The 21070-nt window shown below is 45.6% G+C and overlaps 1 protein-coding gene and 1 long non-coding RNA gene across 5 annotated transcripts in view; one reads left to right on the top strand and one right to left on the bottom strand.

The window, feature by feature from the left end:
* Positions 1–215: 215 nt before the first annotated feature.
* On the bottom strand, positions 216–7493 carry LOC125387590 (uncharacterized). 3 transcript variants are annotated; one of them, XR_007227907.3, is made up of 4 exons: positions 6932–7493; positions 2948–3141; positions 2505–2670; positions 216–493 (listed from the first exon to the last, which is right to left on the bottom strand). It is a non-coding gene; the product is annotated as an uncharacterized LOC125387590 (long non-coding RNA). The 3 variants fall into 3 exon arrangements; XR_015002692.2 differs by having other exon boundaries at positions 3029–3141; positions 3337–7493; XR_015002691.2 differs by having other exon boundaries at positions 3337–7493.
* Positions 7494–7600: 107 nt separating this feature from the next.
* Fryl (FRY like transcription coactivator) overlaps positions 7601–21070 on the top strand; it is a 237554-nt gene continuing 224084 nt past the window's right edge. For both annotated transcript variants that reach the window (XM_087908964.1, XM_087908963.1), the window contains exon 1: positions 7601–7815. The gene's annotated coding sequence lies outside the window, so the exon portion shown is untranslated. The remainder of the gene's footprint in view (positions 7816–21070) is intronic.

Here is a 21070-nt window from a genome sequence, read left to right on the forward strand (position 1 = left end):
GAGTTAACAAGAAGCCTGACCTAATGAGCCAATCAGTTTATAACCTTATGGAGTCCTGTGTGTGATTTTCTTTGTTGCTTGCCAGCTGTTGGGGTACTGGGAGGGACAGAAACCCCAACAAACCGGCCCTCATGCTACATTCAATCCTCAATCCTGCCTGCCAAAAAGAAAGGCAAATAAACAACAACAAAAACTAGTCACAGAAAAACAAATCATTCAGTCTTTCAAGTAATTTAATTTTAAAAATCCAAAACTTATCTATTGCATATGCTTTGAGGTGCTGGATTGAGAGGTATTTTCATGTCAGGGTAGACAAAAGGTACTGAATTGGGCTCAGGCATTCTTTGTATGATACTGTTTGCATCTTTAAGTTAAATGGTTATGTCAGAATTCCATCTTGGATATTCAGTCAGACAGCTAATAAGGAATCTGTGGTTTATTTCTTCTTTCTATTAGCATTTTCACATAGTGGCTTTCTTTAGAATGTAATTCTCTGTGATGAAAAAAAAGAAAGAAAAATCACAAAATATGACCAACCAACAATAAGATACTTTGGCTAAAGTTACAGCATTATTGGTAAAGGCATCTCAGATAATAGATGTGTTTTTGGTGGGGTGGGCAGTGCTGGTTTTTTGAGACAGAGTTTCTCTCTGTAGCCTTGGCTGTTCTGGAACTCACTCTGTAGTCTAGGCTGACCTCAAACTAAGAGATGTCTACCTCTTCCTCAGTTGCTGGGATTAAAGGCATACATCACCACCATGCTGGGGCAATATTTTTGTTTGTTTGGCTGGCTGGTTTTGTCTCACATAGGGTCTTTTATAGCCTAGGCTGGTCCCAACTTACCAGGTCGCCAAGATAAACCTTGAATACCTCATCTTCCTGCCCTCACCATCAGAGTTCTGGAATTTGAGGCACTAAAATTTATAATCTATAAATGATTTTAAGAAATATAGGAGGGCTGGAGAGATGGCTCAGCAGTTTAGAACACTGGCTGTTCTAGAGATTCAATTCCCAGCACCCACATGACAGCACACAACTGTTTGTAACTCCAGTTCCAGCGGATCTGACACCTTCACAACAATGCACATAAAATAAATTTAATAAATTTTAAAAAGGAAAAGAAAATATGGGAGCTGAAGTGGGACAAAATAAATGTTATTTTAGTAATTGAAGATGATCTCATCTGTATTAATCATTTAGTCCAGGTTAGAGTATAATGTTTCCAGACTTTACCACAGTGTTTGAAGCTTTCCTTACAGGGTGGTTAAGCCTTTGTAAGCTGTCTCATCATGGAAAACTTTTATCTGATTGCTTTGTGCCATTGCAAACTAGTTTGTATTTATATCACCCAAACATTGCTCCACATGCTTCAATGTGGCTTGTATTGTCATACATACACCATACTCTGTCACATGGGATACACAGACATTGGGCTGTTAACCTTAGGTTATTAAATGTTCAAGAGAAATGCATGTGCCATATGAGGAAGATGTTATTTATTTGTGTGTGTGTGTGTGTGTGTGTGTGTGCAGTTATGTGCTTACACATATGTGGAGATGAAAGGATGAGGGCTTTGGGAGTTCTCTCTTTCTACCTTGCTATGGCAGAGTCTGTCTTGCCTTGCTGAATCCTGCAGGCTGCTGCAGCCTTCCAGAAGATCTGCCTGTTTCTGCCTCCCAGCTCACTTGAGTAATACTGGGATTACAGGTTTGTGCCAGTACCTCATGTGGGTTTTGTTTTGCTTTGTATTTTTACATGGGTTCTAGGGATTGAAGGTTGTCAGGTGTTTTTGGCAGGTACTTCTACCCACTGAGCCATCTTGCTGGCTCTAAATTTTTTTTTTTTAAAAGAACTGAAGTATTTATTGTTTTCCTCCTTGACAAACATCAGAGAAATCCCCTAAGGATTCCTAAGGATTGAAAAGTGGTTTTTATTGTTGTTGTTGTGAGTTTTTTTTTTCTTTTCTTTTTTTCCAAGACACAGTTTCTCTATAGCTTTGGAGCCTGTCCTGGAAACTAGCTCTTGTAGACCAGGCTGGCCTCGAACTTACAGAGATCTGTAGGAGAAGGACATGCTTGTTTGTCCCGGCCGACCTGAAGTAACTACTCAGAATCTCTATTAATTAAATCACTGCTTGGCCCATTAGTTCTAGCCTCTTATTGGCTAACTCTCACATCTTGATTTAACCCATTTCTATTAATCTGTATATTGCCATGTGGCAGTGGCTTACTGGGTAAAATTCCCAGCATCTGTTTCTGTTGGCTCCATGGTGTCTTTCTGACTCTGCTTTCGTCCTTTCAGAATTCAGTTCCGTCTTCTCTGCCTACCTAAGTTCTGCCCTATCAACAGGCCAAAGTAGTTTCTTTATTCATTAATGGTTTTCACAGCACACAGAGAGAACTACCACATCAGATATCTGCCTGGCTCTGCCTTCAGACTGCTGGGGGCTTCCCAAGAGAAGAGAAAGAACTCTATGAAGCATGAAGAAGGGATTCAAGAGTTACCTGCAAAAGCCTCAGGAGCAGGGCTGAGAGATGGCTCAGCAGTTAAGAGAGCTGGCTGCTCTGGCAGAGGACCTGGGTTCAGTTCTCAGCACCCGCATGGCAGCACCAACCATCTGTAACTCCAGTTCCATGAATCCAAGGGGAGTCTTCTGACCTCCTTTAGCTCCTACACACACACACACACACACACACACACACACACACACACATAAACAAAAAAGTTTCATAAGAAATATTAATTTTTTTCTCAGATATTCTTACAGGAAGCAAACAGGATAACTGTGATGATTCAGTAATATTTACTTAGAATAGAACAAAAATTTATGTTTTTTCTCCTTATGAATATTACGTAGGCTAATAATTTTTCTTATATTATTTCAAATAATTTTTTCTCCTCAATGTTACAGGGGGAAATGCTAAAACTATATTAATTTTCAAATTACGTTTTGAGATAGGTCAAAAGGGCCACAGAAGCAGCTCAGGTGTCAAAGTAATGTTTGTGCTGGGTGGGCATAGTGGCTCACTCCTTCAATCCAGTATGCAGCAGGCAGAAGCTGAGGGATCTCTGAGTTCGAAGATGGATGATCTTCTTCACAGTCAGTTCCAGGTCAGCCAGGGCGACAAAGTGAGACCTTGTCTTTAAAATAAAAAGATTTTCATTTTAATCACATTCAACTTTAGCCTCTGGCCTCCATGTTCACACACACGCAGCTGCACATATATACATGTACACGAACTTGTACACATATGAACACAGCACACAGGCACAAAACCAGGTAAAAAGGAGCCTCAGACCAAGTAATATAAAGTGCAGAGAGTGTTCTAGACTCACCCAAAGGTCCCCGGAAGTTCTTCACAATATTAAAGTGTTCAATTAAAAACTCATTGATTCTGAAGGAACAACTTTCTTAAATTTTGCTTTCAAGATGTTCTTATTCCCAGGGCTGGTGGCACAAGCCTTTAATCCTAGTTCTCAGGAGGTAGAGGTAGGCAGATCTCTGAGTCTGAAGCCAACCTGGTTTACAGAGCAGGTTTCAGGACATACAGGGCTACATAGAGAAACCCTGACTTGAAAAAAAAAAGTTCTTATTTGAAATAATGAGAATAGGACAGACATATATATTTATTAGTTATACTTTTAGTTTATAAAACAAAGGGTTGATATGCTTTATGTCAGTTCCCTAATATCTCTGGGTATTTTACAAGTGTAGGTGGGTCAGTGACCTGGAGTCGCTGACAAGGGAGACCTACAAACTGAGCATGACGCTGTGTTTCTGGAGTCTCGGCGACATAGCAAAGTGAGGCAGGAGGATTGCTTACACTCAAGAGTTTGAGGACAGCCTGGGTAACACACTGAGACCTCATCTCTCTACAAAAGATGGACTTGCAACAAAATACTATGAAATTGCAATGCTCTTAGAATGGTACTCAAGCTGAGAAGGTGTTTCACTTGTGGCCAGACTTTTCTTGGTCACCGTTTCAGTTTGCTTTTGCATTCACTGAAAGCCTTCAGTGAAGCCAGACATCATGTTACATGGCTGGCGAAGACACATGAGTGTGGCCTTGCTCTTCCGGAGCAAACAAGGATCGTGCAAGAGACAGAAAAGAAACGTCTTGCTTCTGTCTTCGGTGTGATGCCTGTCAACAGAGTTGTACACTCGGCAGGGAAGTAGCACGGAGACTAAATTAAGGAGGGGGTGCAACTCGGGTGGGCCTCACGAGGAACGTAAACACCTGTACGGGGAGAGTTCTTCAGGATGGAACGGAGGGAAGGTGAGACCCTCAAAGGGCACCATATGGCTAAAGGCATTGAGGCTTGACTGTCAAATGAGGAGCGCCCAGAGAAGAAACCTGAGAGGTGGCCAGGAGTCAGGTTCTGAAGGGGCTTCTTTGTTTTGTCAAGGTGCCTAGGTGATGCTCAGTGCGTGCCTAAAGAAAGCCCTACAGTATTGTAAGTAGGACGGGGCTGGGCAGCCTTCTACAAAGGCCAGTCCTGCCCTTTTTTGTCTCAGTAAGAAAAATAGACTGAACTGTTTTTAAACCGATGAGTGTCGTGTTTCAACAATGCTCTCCATGAATGTCAGCTATTTTATAGGGAGACACATTTAAATATGGAAGGTGGAGAACTTGGGCCTTTTCCAAGAAACCAAGAAAATATCCCTAGAAGTTTTGTTCTTGTGTTGTTTTCAAAATATATATTTTAGATTTAAATATAAAAATAGTAACTATATTTTTCAGTTAAGTTGTGTTTATACGATACTAGGATCCATCTAACGTGATTGGCACATTTCTGTCTCCTCACACATATATCTTTTCTTTGTGTTGAGAACATAAAAAAATTCTATTATCTTTCTGAAGTATTCAATCAATTGAGGTTTTTTGGGCAACTTTATCTACCCAGTTGTGCTATTGAACATTAAGAATCGCTCTTCTAGGTAGGTATGGTGGCATATGCCTGTATCCCAGCACTTGGGGTGATGGAGATAGGAGAATGGAGAGTTTAAGGTAATCTTCAGGCATATGGAGAGTTCAAGACCAGCCTCCATGCCATGTGTGTGGACTGAAATGTGAATAAGCCTGGTGGACAAACACAGAATACTTAAAAAATAGAAGAAAGAAGGCCAGCTTCGCACAGTCAGTTAAATAAAGGGAAATAAGCCTAGGAGTGAATGTGGCTGCCCTCTGATGTCATACCCCATGTGCTGGTGCAAACAGCAATGGTAAGCAGGACCTCACTAAGCAGGTGCTTTACACACAACTGAAGATGTCATCCAGACGGGAACAAAAGCTGCAGGTGTGTATACACTTGAAATACCAGGTGCCATTTTCTCCCGAACACTACACCACAATTACCTTATAGTCTAGTGGCCCACAAGAAACCGTCTTATTATAGTCTAGTGGACTGCTGGAAACAAGACATAGTCTCAAAGCTTGGGGGTGGATTAAGAGCTGGGAGTATAACTAAGTAGCAGAATGTGTCCTTAACATGTGCAAGGCCCCGAAAGCCATCCCAGCACTGAAAAAAAAAAAAAAAAACCCAGCACATAACCAAAAGCAAAGTTTGAGTAACAAATGAGGATCCTGAAAAAGATGTATTTGCCTACTCATACCTGGATGAATACACACAAATACAGTTGATATACGCAAGTACATGTGTACACATGTGTACACTTGACTCTAACTTCAGGTTCCGTAGTTTCATTCAGATTTAGTTAGAATCAGATGGAAAATATTGGGCAGTGGGTGGGGAATTTGAATTTTTGCTCTTATATGCTGTGTAATAAATCCCACCGTGGTTGTGTCTGTACTGAACATTTACAGATGTCATCATTCACCGAGAGACTCAGGAGAATGATTATCAGAGCACTGACATTGTAGTAGGTATGAGAAGCACTCCAGAGATTATTTACAATATTTGAAAGGATGCAGCATGCTGCAATGGTAAGTGATTTTATTGGAGACTGGGATACTGGAAGATGAGGGTATCCTTGGGGGAACTCGGGGCAATTCCCTTGCAGATATGGAAAGGAGGAATGACTGTAACTAGAGCAATAGGTTGGGCAGAGGGCTTCCTTAAAGGCATTTATTAGGCGCTTGCATTTGAGAAGGCCTTGAAAACCAGCTAATTTCCTGTCTCTTGTCTCGGCTTGTGACAAGAGGGCTGAAACTTTAGCTTAGCTGCAGAGGGCTTACCTTGCAGGCAGGCGTCCCTAAACTCAATCCCCACGACTGTAAAAATGTACAAACTCAAAACCACCAGCAAACCCCAATTGTGTCCTCCTCTCCTACTGCTTCTTGCTATTAATGTCTCTGCCTCCTGAGCTCAGGAAAAAGCCTTTTCTGTCAACTGTCTACACTTGTTTCCCTCTTTCTGAGCTGGACTGACTGGCTTCTAGGGTGCTGCTGGGCACAGGCACTTTCTTGGCAAGCCGGGATTCAACTGGGGGGTCGCTGCAACTGTACGGATGCCCTGATGGCCATCGCAAAGAGGGAGAGGACTCTAAATCGGTCCTTAACACTTCTGGGCGGGGCCCAACACCATAACCATACTCAAGTTTTTATGGAAATAATGATTTGCTTCTTGCATCTGGGGTGGGAACCTGGTGTGCTTTGCTAAGGCTGACCCCGAGGCTGTCGCTGGCTCCCTCTCCTTCAGTGAGCAGGGGTCTGCCACAAGGCCGTCCTTTCCTGACAGACTTCTGCCTTTTCCTTTGGGTAGACGTGCTTTTCCCTATTTGTAGCAAGAGGGACTTTGAGACTATCACTAGAGAGGACAGTCTTTCCAAAAATTAACGTAGCTCCCGCGCAAACGCCAGCACGACACACAGGACGTGACTTAAACAGAACTTCTGTTGGGAAGGACTCAAACGGTTTTTCTGAACGTCAGATTGCAAGATAAACAAGGAAACCTCAAGGTTTTCAGACACCTTCATAAACTCTTCCGGGTGCTCAAAGCCAGAGATTCAAGGCTGTGAGCAGAGTGGACAGGGAGAGCGAACTTGGTAAATTCTCAGGAGTCAGTACTAGGATTTCAGGTGTGCTCACGCCGTTTCGGAGACAGCCGGGTTGGGTTCTCAGGATCCCACAGCTAGTGCGAAGTGTTCCTTCCCCATCTGAAGATTTTTGCATCCTTCCCGTCTCCCTTTCCCGCTTTCTTCAGTATAGGCTGTTTGTGCTCGACCCCTACCAACATTTAAAGGGAAAGGCGCTTAGAGGAAGCCAAAGTAGGGAAGACTTTCTGGCAGCCTTTCTCTCAGCCGTCCAGGGAGAGTGATAATAGGTAAGGGGCGTGCAGACTTGCCCTTCCTTGCCCAATCAGGTACACAGGAAGATGTCTTTCTACCAATAAAAATAAAGTTCGCTTTCCGGAGGCGGGAGGGTGAGCCTTGACTGCCAGTTCTCCAAAGCAACGTTGGAGGCGAGGACAGAGAGTGATTAGAGGTAGGTCCAACCCGGGGAAGGGGGCGGGGCGAAGGTGGGGAAACTCTGAGCGGCGGGGGGGCCGGCCAGTGGAGGGCGAGGACCACTGTTCCTGGTGTAGTGTCCCTCACCAATCAGAAAGGCGAGGGAGTGGGCGGGGCAGGGAAGGGGTGGGCAGAGCTCGCAGCACCGCCGGGCGCCCGTCGGGCTCTGGGAGAGACAGAAATCCGGTTAAAATCAGAGTCGGAGGGAGGTTTAACCACGGGTCGGTCCCGATCGGATTATTCCTTAAAGGGGACGCGCCATTGTCAAAGAGAACGAAGCCTGGGGCCCGAGGGCGGGGACCAGCGGCGCTGGAGGAGCGAGGCAGCTGCACGGGACTGGGGACCTGGTAGGTGCTGCCTGGGGAAAGGCGCTTCATTTCACTTTCTCTTCCAGCGCGGTGGCAAGCGCGGGGATGCCGGCCGGCCGTGGGCCGTGGAATCCGGGGTCCCCGGCCCTGGCCCGGCTGCCCTTCTTTCTGCGAGCCGCAAGGGAGGCGGACTGAGGTGGGCGGCTGCGGCTGCGGCTAGGGAGGCTCCTAACGGACGCGGGCGCGGCGTAGAGCCGGGGTCAACCGAAAGCCCGTCGGAGCTGCGGCGGACCCGTGGGGAGCACCGCGCGCCCAGCTCTGCTGCGCGCCTCCTTCCCGGCCCGTGCCCGGCTCTGCCCGCCCGGCCGGCTGCCCTGGGCGCGCGCCGCCGTCTCCACGCGCGCTCCTCTCTTCCCGCGCGCCCGGCTGCCCTGAGCGCGCGCCCTGCGCTTCTCGGTGCGCCGGCTCCGTTCGCTCGTCGCCGCAGCTTCACTAGGGCCCGGGAACCGCCCGGCGAGGAAGCGGGCGGCGGGGAGGTGGCGGCAGGCGCTGCTGCAGCGTCGCGCTCCCGACCGGGCTGAGCGCGCCGGCAGGCGGCCTCGGGTGGAAAGGCGGCGGGCCCGCGCAGCGCGCCGAGGTTGCCGGCCGGGCCGGGCATTGTCCGCGGTCCTTGGCCGCTTCTCTCCGCCCACTGCCCGCGGTGCTGGGAGGGGTGCGGACCCGGGCGCAGAGCCCGCTCCGCCTGGAGCGACGGCGCACCCCCGGACCCGCGCCTTCCGGAGCCACGGTCGGCCCGGCGGACTCCACAGCCACCGCCCGCGGCCGGGCCTGCGCAGCCCGGGCCCCCTGTTTGTAGGCAGGCACCGGCGCAAGCTGCTCGCCGGATCGAGCTCTGCTGTGCAACTTTTCTTTGCCTTTTAATGGGAGTTGTTGCTTCCGGGCGGCAGGTTCTTCGGGCCCGGCCGAGCCTCTTTTTTTTTTTTTTTTTTTTTTTTGGCTTCTACAGAGGCCGACTTCTAGGGCGACCTGGGGCCTGAATGCTGTCGATCTTTCCTACTGTTCCAGCTTTGTTCGTCGTCACCTACAATCGTTTTTCTTGTGGACTTTCGAGAATGTGGGACCACTAAGTCCTAGGCTGTGGTTTTAAAAGAGGGGGGAACTGGCCGAGGGGCAAGCGCTCTAGAGAGCTAAATTTGTCTTAACCTTTGAACTAGGGAAAATATTACCTGGACTCTACGCCAGAAGCTCTTTTGGGAGGGTAGAGGGAAAATACAGCAAGGCAGGTTGCCGGGGTGTGTAGGACTCGGGGGCGGGGGGGACAAGGAACAACTTCTGATGGAAATAAAAGTTGATTCTATAAACTGCTGTTCCGCCTAGCAGGTGCCTTCCGTAAAGCTGATCTCTCCTACTGAATGCAGGCATTGTAAGGACGAGCAGGGCAGGCAGGCACTCTTTCTATTGGTAAATCAAATAAGAGGTCTTTGCTCTGTGAACATTATCCCAGCGTTGAACTTGTCAATACTTGCCGCAGAAATCATAGCTAGAAACAACACATCCCTTGTTAGAGTCCTTATTTAGAAAAGAATGTTTTCATAAGCCTTCATTTTGACAGTTTCTTGAGCAATGCTTTGTAGAGTACTTGGAGGCAGCAAGTTGCAACCTTATAAAGGAAGTAGCATCCGGCGTGTTATTCTTTGGTCTTATTTTTGTTACTTATTATTAGAAGTGGCATCCCATCCCGGTTGCCTTCCACGCTGCTGCCACATTATTTTGTAAGGCACTTTGCAACAGTGAATTTGGTTGAAACACCTGGCCTAGTTTTTTTTCTTCAAGGAAATGCAGATTTTAAAATTTGTTTACAGTTAAGCTACTGTCTAATCTTTTTGAATGAATGTTGAAAGTTCCCAGTGTCAACAGTAATAACACCAGAAATTATATTTGGGAAAGAAGTACACCTTCAGACATTGATGCTTGAGGGAGATTTTTTTGCTCTGTTGCAGAGGTTAGGATATGAAGTCACAAAAAACTTACCTTTGTTTTGATAATATCTGTCATTGTGCCATCTTATTATTTTAAATCTGTGCTAACAATACCAGGCAGGTGTCTGGCCATAATCCTACTTGCTCATTATAGGAAGTAGGTGTTTAAAACAAATTTAAAATTTCTCATTTTTCTTTATTTAGTGGCATATTTAGACAATAGACTTTTTTTTTTTTAAAGAACACAAAAAGAAAATGTTCAGGAATTATCTTTGAAATGCCCGTGCTTTATGTCCTGGACAACATGTGTTTTTCTGTGTTTTCTGGGCGCTGTATATATTTCCAAGGTAATTTTGAGTCTTAGACTGTGCTTAGGGATTCTTGGGAGAGCCCGGATTGTCCACTATCTGTCCTGTTTCTGTGCAGATCTAGTGTGTAACTGCATACCCAGTGGATGCTGTCTTCCAAAGGCTGTGGAAGACACTTCCTCCTCTGACACAGGCATGCAAATGTGCGCTCCCTCTGAGCATCTTTGGACCCAATGAGATTGTTAATAACTAACATTTCCTACTGTACGGATTGAACCCAGACATGGCATGCTAGGCAAGCTCTGGACCTCTGAGCCCAAACCCTCATTTTTCCCTGTCCCCCACTGTGAGGAGGGGGCATTGTTTCTGAACAAGATTATACCAATGAACAAACAGTGGTTTGCTGTTGGACAGAGCTTGCCTGTCTTAGTCTCACTGTTTTTTGTTGGTACATAAAGTGGTGATTTAGTTTTATAAATACCTGTTGGGTATTATAATTCTTCAATGGCATTCATCCACTTATCACAGTTATTTGAGCTAGGCTTGGCCTGCCACCAGTGTCTGCCAAGGACCTGTATGTTTAGGTTTGGGGAGATAAAGTAGAAATAGGTGTCAGACAGTCTTGTTCAGAAATGGAGTGGAGAGTGTCAAACTACTCTCCACGGGAGACAGAGAGGGGTGTGTCAGAGCTGTACCAGGTCCAGAGTAACAGTGACTCAGCTTGGAAGTGGGAAAGAAACCGTGGCCTTGGCAAGTTTCATTGTGTGTATTTTACATGGAATATTTTTGGATGTGGATTGGGTATGTATGTTACTGTTTTAGCTATAAATATCTGAAGTATTTTGGGGGCGTCAGAGCTTGAGCTGTGAATTCAGCTGTTCCCCTGAAGGGTGGGCAGGTCCCATCCACCCCAGGCCCAGAACATCACCTTGTCTTTCTCCAGTCTGCCCTCTGTCCCCCTCTGGGCCTGTAAGAGGCTCTCACAGAGCCAGCCTTGTTCTTGTCTGTTCAGTATGGGTGTCTGTATATTTCCATCATTAGATTGTGGAGGTCGGCAGAAGTGGGAACCCTAACACGTTTACAGCTGCCCCAAGCTCCTGGGCAATGTTATTAGCCCAACAATATTCTATAAACCGAGAACTATAAAGGATACTTGCTCATTTTTGGAGAGAAGTCCTGACGTGAATCTATCGCTAAAGTTGATAAGAAAGAAGCGCTTAGACTTACACTGTCCAGTAACGCTGCTCACTCACTACATCGCAAGCCTTAGTGGGTTATTGTCTATTTTTCTGACGTTTGTTCTTTTACTGCAACTTCGGGGCTGTCTTAAATGATTTCTCTTGAAAATTTTAGCATGTTGTGATTATTGGGAATGAAGGAGAATAAAAATATTTATGCAATTCTTATTAATTCTCTAGGCTCTGTAATTCTACTTTTTTATTTTGCCTCAAATACAAGGTTGCCAGCAATGTGTCTGTGTTCAGGATGTGGCCATAGTATTAAAAACAAGCAAAACGGCCCAACCAACTGTAGTGTGCTGGAACATTTTTACCGGCTTACATTTACCTCTGTTTTTTTTTAATACTACAGAACGTGTTTTTTTTTTTTTTTTATTCATCTCTTTTTTGGAGTGCATGATTAAGCCTAATTTCTTGGTGGTTTTCAATTTGCGTAATCTCTAGAGAGAACTTTTAAAACTTGCTTTGCAGCTCACAGTTTGCTCTCGAAGTATCCCAGGGAGAAATGCAGATTTGTTCCTAATCCGATGGAGGAAGGGGTTTTGCTCCTCAGGCTCCTCATCCAGAGAGGGAGCAGGGTGTAGGCTGATGAAGGAGGTGAATCTATTGTTCTAGGTGCTTCTTTGTGACTGCAGAGAAGTTCTCACTAAGATTTCAAAACAGAAAATCCAGCCGCCCCGGCTGAGAGGTAGCCTCATCAGGGAGAGCCTCCATTCATTAGTAAATTTGAGGACTTGTGCCTGCTGTGGAGGCCTGGGCTGGCACTGGGGATTAGGTTAAGTCAGTTAGTCACCTCTTTGGTTATGGCTCTGAATGGCCACTGTAAGGCTATCCTGGCAGCCCCATCTGGCCTTCCTGGTGAGTGGGTTCGACTGTGTGGTGCTTTTTTTTTTTTTAAAACCTGTGAGCCCTGACTTGTTTTCTGGGATTTCAAACAATGCTGTTTCCTGTGGGTAGGATTTTTCTGAAATTCTGCCTAGATAGGTCTTTCCATTCATTGAGAGAATACCATTGTGTGACTGTGTCTGTATCTAAACAAGCCCTTCGTATTTGGCTCATGGGGTAGCGGCATATTTCTTTTTAAGCTGAGACACTAAAATGAATCAGTGCTTTTGTTAACATTGCTGGACTTTTTTTTTCCCCCTGTGAAAATAATTTTGAAAAATCATTTGTGTTGAAATTTATTGTGAAGTAGCCAGGTGGTGGTGGCACACTGCCACCACCACTTGGCCTGCAGAGGCAGGCGGATCTCTGTGAGTTCGAGGCCAGCCTGGTCTGCAAAGTGAGTTCCAGGACTTCGAGGACTGTTAGACAGAGAAACCCTGTGTCAACAAACAAAACCAAAACCAAAAGACAAAACAAACAAGCACACACTTATTTGTGAAGTGTTTGGCTTTATAGGGTTTCCTTTCGTATTGACCTTTCTCCTTAACCTTTGTGCTCAGAAGGGAAAGAGTTGAATTGTTCAGAAACAAAGAACCGTGAAAGTCTGAAATCTGGGCTCCGCCAGGCTAGGGGAGAGTCTGACTGAGGGTGGGTCCTTAGAACTTGATCATAAGGTAGCAATTTTGATTAGCCAAAATTTGTGAGGGTAAGTTGGAGAGGTGACTCAGTGGTTAAGAGCATTTGCGGCTCTCAGTAAGGAGCCAGGCTTGGTTCCCAGCACCCTCATGGTGACTGACAACCATCTGTAACTCTAGTTCCAGGGGATCCGACACCTCCCGGCCCCCAAAGGCACTGCATGCATATGATACACTGCTATTCATGCAAACAAAACACATACAGAAAATAAAGCTAAATCTTAAAAAGAAGAATTTGTGTGGAGTAACAAAAGATTCTAAAGCATTTTCTACGATTAGTTATTTATTTAGTCTGTGCATGTATGGAAGTCAGAGGACAACATGTGGGAGAAGGTTCCATTCTTCTGCCACACGGGTTTGTGGTGTTGCCAGGCTTAGTTGCAAACACCTTTGCTCACTGAGCGATGTCACTGACTCAGGAATTACAAAATTTAGGCAACAGCTTTATTGAAGTTTACTTCACATGGCATATTCACCCATTTTAAATTCTTGCCGGGCAGTGGTGGTGCATGCCTCTAATCCCAGCACTTGGGAGGCAGAGGCAGGAGGATCTCTGTAAGTTCGAGGCCAGGCTGGTCTACAAGAGCTAGTTTTGGGACAGGCTCCAAAGCTACAGAGAAACCCTGTCTCAATAAGTAAGTAAATTAATTAATTAATTAATAAGTTCAGCACTTTAGTGTATCCCCCAGATTTGTACCCCATTGCCAGTTTACCTGACAACTTTCTGGATTTGCATCTTGATTCTGCTAAGGCCCTCGGCAGCCCTGATCTACATTGTGTCTATATGTTTGGCTGTTCTGGATATTTTGTCTCCATAAAAAGTAACATTTTGGTAACTGTGTATTCTGGTCTCTTTCAATGGGTTTCAACCCTGGGAGTAGGCCATGTGATATGTGTGTCACCAGGTAAAGAGGTGCTCTACAATGAAACGCACTCCTTCTCTTGCCTCAGCCTAGAGAATAATGGGGAAAGACATTCTGCTTGGGAACATTATTGGACTCACGTTGGCAATTCTTCTTTCTACCAAACAAACGGCGTAAGTCTCACATTCTCCAGGCTGGGCTTACAGGGCAGCCAATCCTTCCGTGAGCTCTAATCCTGCTGCAAGTGTGGCACGTGTGGTTCTAAACTTGATCTTGCTGAACTTGCCTTTGCTTGTCTGTGTTGGGATGAGCTGGGCAGCCCTTAGTACCATTTGGGTGACTGATCACTGTGGTCCACAGAGGATACTATTTTTGTTATTGGATTTTTGTTTTGTTTTGTTTTGAGACAGGGTTTCTCTGTGTAACAGCCCTGGCTGTCCTGGCTGCCAGGACAGGCTGACCTCAGACTCACAGAGTTTGCCTCTTCCTCCTGAGAACTAGAATTAAAGGCATGCCCCCCCACCACCACCCAATTAAAATAATTTTTTAAATATAATATATTCTGATCCCAGTTTCCCCACCCTTCTGTCCTCCCAGATCCTTCCCACCCACCGAACTCCATGCCTTCTTTGTCTCTTGTCTTTAGAAAACATACAGGCAACAACAGCAACAAAACAGCACGAGAAACGCACATACACAGACCATTAAAAACACACAAAACTGGAACCCATAATGGACAACCAAAGACCAGTGAGGTTTAAAAAAAAAAAAGGCCTGAGCAAAACAATACGAGACAAAAACTCTAAAAAACACCATTGGTTCCGCTGTGTGTCGGCCATCTACGGCTGAGCATGAGGCCTGCCCTTCAGTAGGTCCACAGATATTGTTAATCACTTCTTCTGGTTCTTATTTTCTGCCTTAAGGAACGCATTGGCCATTTGCTCAGTGACGTAGCCCCTGTTTTATATGTACCAACTGAAGGCGGATGATGTGCATCTCATTCTTTTGGGAGTTTTTGTCTTTCCCCGCTGGTCATAGTTTCATAGCTTTCTGGCCATTTCTTTGCCCAGTTCTGAGTGGTGCTGGGGCTCAAACCCAGCTAGGCAAGCACTCTATCAACTCAACTGCCTCCCCAGCCCATTGCTTTATCTTGTGGGGATGACTTAGGATGATCCTTTTTGAGGAAACCCAGCACTCCCAGGCTATTGCCTTCCCCCCCTTTTTTTTGGATGTGTGCAAAGAGTTCTGACCAGCTGCCTCCACTTAGACGCCAGTCATGGTCAGACATGTCTACCTCAGAACACCCTTGCTGAGGAGGCGGTAAGACGGTGTTGCTTTGTTTCTTTGAAGGCTGTCTAAAAGTTGATTAAAGGATGATTAAAAGTTTGTTCACTTCAACACAGCCTCATCTTTTATTATTTATTTGTTTTACACCTAATTCGTGTGTATGTGTTTTGGTGTTTGCGTGTTGTGTGTGTGTGGAGGTCAGAGGACGACTGTGGGAGTTGGTTCTGTCCTTCTGTCCTTCCACCACGTAGGTCCTGGGGACTGAAGCCAGCTTGTCAGGCCTGGGGACAAGTGCCTTCACCTGCTCAGCCATCTTACTGTCTTCAGTATCTTACTTTAAATTATAAACCACAAATATGAACTTTTTGTTGTTTAAATGAATTTCATTGTAGTATTTCAACTTCTCAAAACTTGTTTGTTCTGGTTTTGTTTTGTTCTTCTGGTATGTTATCTTATTTCTTGGTGATCTTCATGCATGAATTTAGTTTTTAGTATGAAAGAATGCTAGGGACATAAGTATAAGTAATTTTCCATCTTATTTTTAAAGATATTTATTTTTATTCTCTGTGTGTGGGCATTTTGTCTGCATGCATGTCTGTACATGTTGTGCACATAGTGTTTGCTGAGGCCAAGCAGAGGGTGTCAGGTTCTTTGGAACTGGAGTTGCGGACTGCCCGTAGCTGCTCTCTGGGTGCTGTGAACCAAATCTGGGTCCTCTGTAAGAGCAGCAGTTTGATGTGGGATTCCCCTCTGTATGCTGTGAATGCCATTGGTTAATAAAGAGGCTGCTTTGGGTCTGTAGCAGCACAGAATAGAGCAAGGCGGGAATTCTAAGCAGATAGAGGAGGAGAGAGACAGAGAGTAGGCGGAGTCAGAAGTCATAGCCTCCACCGGCTGCCTGAGACCGACGCCGGTGCTAGATAGAAACTTACCGGTAAGCAACAACCACATGTTGTTACACAGATTAATAGAAATGGGTTAGCTTAAGATATAGGAACTAGCTAGAAATATACATTAGCTAATAGACCAAGCAGTGTTTTAATTAATACAGTTTCTGTGTGCTTATTTTGGGTCTGGGCAGCCAGGAACGAACAAGCAGCCTATGCCAATAACCAGTGTTCAGAGACCCTATGCCCATGGCTGGCTTTGAATATGGAGGGGGCCAGGCAGTGGTGACTCATGCCTTTAATCCCAGCACTAGGAAGACTGAGGCAGGCAGATCTCTGTGAGTTCAAGGCCAGCTTGGTCTACAATTGAGTTCCAGGACAACGAGGATTGTTACATGGAAAAACCCTATCTTGGGAGAAAAAAAAAGAAGAAAAAAGAAAGAAAGAAAATATGGAGGAGGCTGGGAACCAAGAAATTCCCAACACACTCTATCACTGTTGAAGACTGGACAGTGGGTTCTCCTCAGAGCTTCTAGGAACATGACTCTCTGGACACCCCAAGTTTAAGCCCAGTGAGACCCATTTTGGGGTTCTGTCCTCTCGAGTCCTGAGACGTGTTTCTGTTGTTTAAAGATACTAGTTCTGTGTTGATTTCCTAGTGTAGTCATCAGAAACTGGTTTGGCTCTGCGTACACACTAGGGGCTCAGCCTGAGTTTATTTTCTTCCTATAGCCTGCTCCAAACACAGCTAACTTTTCCTTTCCAGAGTAGGAGGGTGCCCTCTCTTGCCTGAGCCCCAGCATCCCATTCCCTCCTGCTCCGTGCCCCTTCTGTGTCTCTTCTGTGCTGGGGGTAGGGGGGACACTCATAGAGCTGTCTTATTTGGAGAAACCTTTGCCTGTCCTGCTTTCAGTGAGCACACTTGCATCCCCCTGATGAAGTGGACAGCCTTGTGTGTGATAGCGGCGTTGTTTCTGAACTGGTCCAGGCTGATTTCCTGTGGTACTCAGTGCTGGAAGAAGCGTCAGTCCTTGTGGCAGAGTTAGAAGAAGGTGGGGAGATTTGTTCCCGAAGGATCCTGCTGTAAGCAGTGTGTAATGAAGGCAGCGAAGGGTGGGACATGCCACAGGAGCTAGCTGTGGAGGCAGCAGCAGGTTTCAGGCAAAGGCCTTTGCAGACTAGAGCAATGCCTTAATGTCTTGTAAAGGGATGGGTGAGTGAGGCTCTTACAGTAAAGGAACCGGGGGAAACAGGCTTCAGTGAGATGGCACACATGAGAAACACAGATGCTGCCCAGTTACGTTGCCTTACCTTTTGGAAAACACATGGGAGAAAGTTTTGTGAGCTGCAGTCTGGGTGCTGGGAATTGAACCCGGGTCCTCTGGAATAGCAGCCAGTGCTCTTAACTGCTGAGCCATCTCTCCAGCCCCTGCCTTACATTTTGTAAACCCATGGGACAAAGTTTTGTGAGCTGCCGTGTGTGGATGCTAGGACTCAAACTCGGGCCCTCTGTAAGAACAGCCAGTGCTCTTAAACCCATGCCATGGTCTGTGTGTGGAGGTCAGAAGGCAACTTGTGGGAGTTGATTTTCTCTTGCTACCCCTTGGATTCTGGACATTGAAGTGAAGTCAGTTCATTAGGCTTGATGGCAAGGGCCTTTCACCCCCGAGACATCTCAGAGCCCTACCTACTGAACTTTATAAGACTGAGGAAAGGTTCATGCATTAAACAAAAATACAAATTGAAGACGTAGTCAGTTAAGGGCCTCAAGATGTGATGGCCTCAAGTAGGATAGAAATGTCTTCACCAGGGGTTCCCTGGAGGGTACATCCTGCTTTTTCATTATTACATTTGTTACTATAAAATCTCAGTATGGTTTGGAACTTAGTATAATCTAATCTGATTCATTAGGTGCTAAAATCATTGATTACATTGTGTGTGTGTGTGTGTGTGTGTGTGTGTGTGTGTGTGTGTGTCACCTGCACTGGTGTGCTCACCTGTGTGCAGTGCAGAGACCGGAGGTCAGTGCTGGGTGTGCTCCTCTATTGTTCCCCCACTTAATTTTTCAGACAGGCTCTCACTGAGCTCGGAGCTCCCCATTTCCATCAGATGGGCTGGCTGTCGAGCCTCTCAGTTGACATGTTGCTGACCCCAACTGCTAAGATTATAGACATGCGGAAGTGTTTTACAAGGGAGCTGGAAATCAAATTCATGACCTCATACTTGTACCACAGTCTCTTTACCCATTGAGGCATCACCCCTGTTCCACACACACACACACACACACACACACACACACACACACGTATATGACAGGGTTTCTCTGTTTAACATTACACATTTCCTGGCAGTCCTGGAACTCTTTGTAGACCAGGCTGGCCTCGAACTCACTGAGCTCCACCTCCATCTGCCTCCCAAGTGCTGGGATTAAAGGTGTGTGCCACCACCGCCCAGCCAAAATGTTTATCTTAAAAAATATTTTTGTCAAGGGTCCAAGTAGCATAGACTGGCCTTGACCTCACTACATAGTCAAGGATGACCTTGAGCTTCTGTTTCCTCCTGTCTCTCTACCTCCCAAGTACTGGGGTTGCAGGTACTTTGTATTGTGTCTAATTTGATAATATTAAACAAAATTATTTTTTTTGTGTGTATGTGTGTGGACATGGGAGAGTATGTGTGCAGGCATGTGTGCCAGTGTGCTTGTGGAAGTCTGTTCTTATCTCCACCTTGTGTGATCCTGGACTGGAGCTCAGGCTGGCAGGCCCCTCTCCAGTCCAGGGCCTTTGCACACGGAGTCAGCTCACCAGCCCTCAATTGCATTTTTAGATGAAAGTACTCCATGAACTGTGTAATTCAGTCATGTCGCATTAGTGTGCTTCTTTCTGGAGAGAGTATTAAAGGGTAGACAGGAGAATGCAGAAGCCATGGTGTAACTGGACTTCAGAGACTCAACAGCATTTCTCTGCTGTTGGTGCAATTATTGGCTAGGCCACTGACCATACAATTAGGGAGAAAATGTGATAGTTGAGTCACACCTGTAAAAGTTCATGAGTAATGAGCCAGGGACAAGTGGGTGGAAATGTCTAGGGTCATGCTGAAGTAAATTATGAGTGTTTTGTCTGTGCCTACCTACCAAATGTTCGGGCGAAGAGAATTTTGTGGGGTTAACTTACTGAAAATAGCAGCTGTGGCCGGAATGTCAAAGACCGCATGCTGTTTTGATGGGCCACGTACATGGGTTCAAGGGCCAGCTGCACAGCCACAGGTGTGGGGGAGATGTGGTTGAATACCAATGGTGCTGGCGTTTTAATTACTGTAAGAAGCTCAGCATGGATGTAGAAAGCAGAGACTATCAGAGGGTGCACAGAGAGGTGATGCGGATGGAGGGGGAGGTGGGGCAGGGCTAGTGTTCCATTATTCTTGTGCTGTGCTGTACACGACTGGTATACTGCATAGAGAGAGGTAGCATCTCCAAGTGGGCCAGAGAACAGAAAATACAGTGTTGATGAGAAGATAGAGAAGTTAAACCCTCATCAGCTGCTGTGGAAATGGGGGATGGTCCAGTTAGCTGCTGTAGGGAACCAGCTCTGAGTTCCCTCAGATGGCTCACCATGGACTTCCCGTATGCCCCAGATAACCCTATTCCTAGGTGTAAACTTTAAAGAAATGAAAACAGTTATTTAAACCGATACTGTGGATAGTGGGCACCGAAATATTGCTAGCAAGGTGATGAGTCACTGACAGGGCTGTTAGCAAAAGACAAGTGGCAGACAGAGTAGTGATGAGCAAGGGGGACTCTCAGGCACTACAGGTGGGAATGTATTAAGCACAGCTTTAGTGGAAAACATTATGGGATGGCCTTTATCAACTGGGTATTAGTTGAGAAGGAAGAATGTTGGTTTTTGGAAGAGGTGTGTGCACTCTTGTTTGGAGATAGCTTGGGTGTCTGTTTAGAGAGGGGGATTTAAAAAATATTTATTTTTATGTGCATTGGTGTTTTGCCTGCATATATGTTTGTATGAGGGCATCAGATCTTGGTTGTGAGCTCCATGTGCTGGGAATTGAACCCAGGTCCTCTGGAAAAGCAGTCAATGCTCTTAACCACTGAGCTGTCTCTCCAGCCTTAGAGATGTGGATTTTACCTCAATGCAACACAGTGTGTCACTAAATAGAGATCTTTTTAATAGTATTAAGATTTATGGTCCATGTTTTGTTATTTATTTATTAATAAGGTGCCACTTAGTGAGGTAATGCGTAGTCTTTTTCACAAATGGTGCTGAGACCCTGGATTTCCATGTCGGAAGGATGGATTTGAACCTCACACTGTACACTAAGTAAGAGTCAATCAGTGACCTCAGTGTGAAATAGTGATATTCCCAGGAAGAAGGTAGTCAAACCATAGTGTAATGACCTTGTGTCAGGCAAAACCATTTTGATTAAGACCCAAACCACAATCAGCAAAATATTAAATCGGTAAATTGTCTTCCATCCAAACGAAAGATGGTTGTGCAGTGAAGGATACTATCAGAGTGAAGAGCTGACTCACCATGTGGGAGACAGCTTTGTAAGCCATCACTCATAGGGGACTTGGGTCTCAAATACAGGGTCTGTCCAGGTTCAAGCCAGTTGGTCCTAGTGTGGGTTCCTAAAGACAGAGAAGTGGGCACAGGCTTGCGCCACTAACCAAGAGCTATACACAACACAATTGGTACCTGCTTGCAAAGGAAGAATTAATCCACCCCAGTGGAGTATATTATCAACACTCCAGGGAACCTCATGCTCAGGAGTAGATGGCCAAAGCAAAATGAGTATTTTGTAGACTTTTTGACTTGAATTGCTTTGTTTGGTCTTTTTTTAAAAATTGGTCTTTTGTTTGTATATTTTGGTTTCTGATTTCGTGTCTTCATGGTTATGTGTGTGTGTGTGTTTTAATTTTTGTTTTTTAAAGAGAGGAGCCAGGCAGTAGTGGCACAGGCCAGCACTTGGGAGGCAGAGGCAGGTGGATCTCTGTGGGTTCGAGGCCAGTCTGGTCTACAGAGTGAGTTTCAGGACAAGTTCCAAAGCTACACAGAGAAACCTTGTCTCTAAACAAACAAAAACAGGAAGAGAGAGATGGGGGTCTTGGGCTTAGGTGGGTAAAGAGCAGAGGGAG

This window comes from Myodes glareolus, chromosome 8 (genome assembly GCF_982192425.1).
Source record: "Myodes glareolus chromosome 8, mMyoGla1.1, whole genome shotgun sequence".
Classification (NCBI taxonomy): Eukaryota; Metazoa; Chordata; class Mammalia; order Rodentia; family Cricetidae; genus Myodes; species Myodes glareolus.